This window comes from Medicago truncatula, chromosome 3, assembly GCF_003473485.1.
Source record: "Medicago truncatula cultivar Jemalong A17 chromosome 3, MtrunA17r5.0-ANR, whole genome shotgun sequence".
Classification (NCBI taxonomy): domain Eukaryota; kingdom Viridiplantae; phylum Streptophyta; class Magnoliopsida; order Fabales; family Fabaceae; genus Medicago; species Medicago truncatula.
Window position 1 is genome coordinate 21,082,599 of NC_053044.1, and position 3,405 is coordinate 21,086,003.

Sequence of the window (3,405 nt, forward strand, 5' to 3'; positions counted from 1 at the left end):
ATTTGAGAAATCATTGCCATGTTGTTATCTTGAAAGGACAATCTGGTTCTTATACCATCAGTTGTGCTTCCAATGATTTGATCAGCAGGGTGATCTCCTACCATTCTCTAGCTTCTAGGTGGACTTTGAAGAGATTGATCCTGAACATTCTGATCATCTTCTTTCTCTACTGTACTTACAGTATTTTGAAAGGGAACATTCTGAAGTGTTGGCACCTCAGTATCTTCATTCTCTTTAGGTTGAGAATGTTCATCATATTCATCAAATATGATATGCATACTAATTTCAACTGTCTGGGTTTTTAGATTGTACACTCTATAACCTTTAGAAGTTGTAGAGTATCCTAAAAAGATAGCTTTATCTGATTTAGGATCAAACTTACCCAATTTTTCTTTATTGTTCAGTATGTAACAATAGCAGCCAAATATGTGAAAATATGATATGCTAGGTTTAATGTTTTTCCAGAGTTCATATGGGGTTTTGTTAAAAACCTTTCTTATAGAAACTCTATTCAAAATGTAACAAGATGTGTTAATGGCTTCTGCCCAAAAGTAATCTTCAACATTTGATTCATTTAACATTGTTCTTGCCATTTCTTGCAAGGTTCTGTTTTTTCTTTCAACAACTCCATTTTGTTGTGGAGTTCTTGCACAAGAAAAGTTATGTTTAATACCATTTTCATCAAAGAATGTTTTGAAGGATGCATTTTCAAATTCTCCTCCATAATCACTCCTTACTGTGATGATATTAGAACCTTGTTCATTTTGAACTCTTTTGCAAAAGTTTTGAAATGCTTCAAAGGATTCATCTTTATGTTTTAAATATAGAACCCATGTAAATTTGGGAAAGTCATCAACAATAACAAAACCATATCTTTTGCCATTTAGACTTGCAGTTTGAACTGGACCAAAGAGATCAATATGAAGAAGCTCTAAAGGTTTCTGAGTTGAAATAAACTCAATAGTTTTAAAACTACTTTTTACTTGTTTACCTTTAACACATGCTTCACAGATCTTGTCCTTTTCAAAGCTAATCTTAGGCAAACCTCTAACTAGATCAAGTTGAGAAAGTTTAGCAATGGTTTTCATGCTTATATGACCAGCCCTTTTGTGCCAGATCCATTTGTCTTTTTGAATAGACATATAAGTTCTTTCTTCTTGAACCAGAGAAAAATAGTTTGTTAGAGGAAGTTTGTCTTACTTCACATATGTTAGGTTTAAAGACAACTTCAAATCCACTATCACACAATTGACTTATGCTAAGTAGATTATGTTTTAAACCTTCCACATCTTGAACATTTTCTATTTTAGCAGAGTTAAGATTACCTATAGTACCTTTACCTCTGATTTTACCTTTGTCGTTGTTTCCAAATGTCACCAGTCCTCCATCCTTCTTTTCAAAGGTTAGAAAACAATTCATGTCACCTGTCATGTGCCTAGAACAACCACTATCCAGGTACCATGGTTTTGTTCTTGCACCCTGAGGCAGGACCTACATTTGACAAGATAAAAATTTTAGGTACCCATGTAATGTTGGGTCCTTGAGGGTTAATTCTTCTAAGAGATCTTTTCTAAAAGTAACATTCTGTCTTTTATGATCAGATTTGTTACAGTAGAAACATGTCTTCTTAGCCTTTTCAGCCTTTTGTGAACTTTCTGATCTATTGAGATGAGAACGTTCTGAACTAAGATTGAAATTATTTTGTTTGATAAGATTTTTCTTAACATAGCATACTGATATCACAGAAATAACATTTAATTCTCATTTTAGCCTTAGGTACAAAACTTTCAATAATTTTGCTTGGATCCTTAAAGCCTAAGCCAGATTTCTTAGCACTTTCATTTTGACATCCTACTATGTTTTGAAAAGTTTATGTAGATTTTATAAACCCTGTAAGATCCTTTTTCAATGTTTGAACTTCCTTTTTCAAAAGTGTGTTTTCCTTTTGCACTTCAGAAGGTGCAGAAACAATTCCTTTTTGTTTTCTGTTTAGTTCTCTTTGTTTTTCTGACATTTCAAAATGAGAATCTTGCAAAAAATTTATGCTCTTTCTAGACTCATCGTACTTGTTTTGAAGTATTTCTTTTTTTTCTTTTATCTCAGAGAGTTCTTTGATTAAAGAATGACATCTATTAGTTAAGAAGTTTGAGTCATATAAGAGACTATCTATTTTATTTTCAAGATCTTTATATAAAGAATCAGTTTTATAGATAATTACCTCTTCCTCATTATCTGACTGAGCCATCAGTCCCATGTCTGTATCTGCATCTTCTTGAGAAACTGATTCTTCCATGTCATCCCAAGTGATCATTGCCTTCTTCTTGAAGGGAGGTTTTCATTGAACCTTCTTGATGTCAGGACATTCACTTTTGTAGTGTCCAGTTTTGTTGCATCCAAAGTAAGTGACTTGACTTTTGTCAGCTTCAGTTTTGGTGCTAATGTTGGTATTTGGAAACTTCTTTCTGATCTGATTTCTTCTCAACATCATTCTTTGAATTCTTTTAGAGATTAATGCAAGTTCATCTTCAGCTTCTTTTTCATGAACTTCTTCTAATTTTTGTGGTTCTTGCACATCATCATCAGCAACTCATGAGCTTTGCTGAGATGCTTTCAAGGCAAGTGATTTTACTTTCTTCACTGGTTTGTCTCCTTGAAGTACAACTTCATGAGCTCTTAGTGTGTTGGTGAAAGCCCTATCTTATCTTAAACCTATCTTATGTATCATGACTTTTATTATTGAATAATATATGGCACTCTTTATTATATTTAGATAATGTTAATAAAGTCCTTAGAATAGATAGTTCGTGTAATAATATATTAAGTGTGACTTAATCATGAGATTACATTATCTTAAAGAACGCTATTCTTAAATGTATCCGTAGTCAAAGCTTTAATATGAATAAAGGATAATAATAAAGCGTCGAGACTATTATGTATGCAGACTGATGACCGCATCTCATGGGTCATAGATATGAGATATCAAGTCTATACATGGATATAAATATTACGAGTAATATTTATATTGGATTGACCCACAATGAGAATACTACATAGTAAGTTATGAAATTGTCATCAGATATTCTCACAATGATAATAATGTATATCGCTCTTAGACCTGAAACCACTATGATCCCTAGACATGGACTCAAGTGCTTTGTTGCCATTCTAACGTTGTCTGTAAAAGGATAATCATAACGTTGGTTGATGGGTACTTGATGAATCATGCTAAGGGGCATGGGTGTCCTAAATGGGATTTGTCCCTCCTCATAAACAGGAGATACATCTTTAGGCCTCTTGATGAAATATGACTGTAAAACTGCATGGCCATGCCGAACTAAGTCAACATGAGATATTGTACTTATTCGTTATTCAGTATACTTCGGAATCAAGAAATATAATTATTGA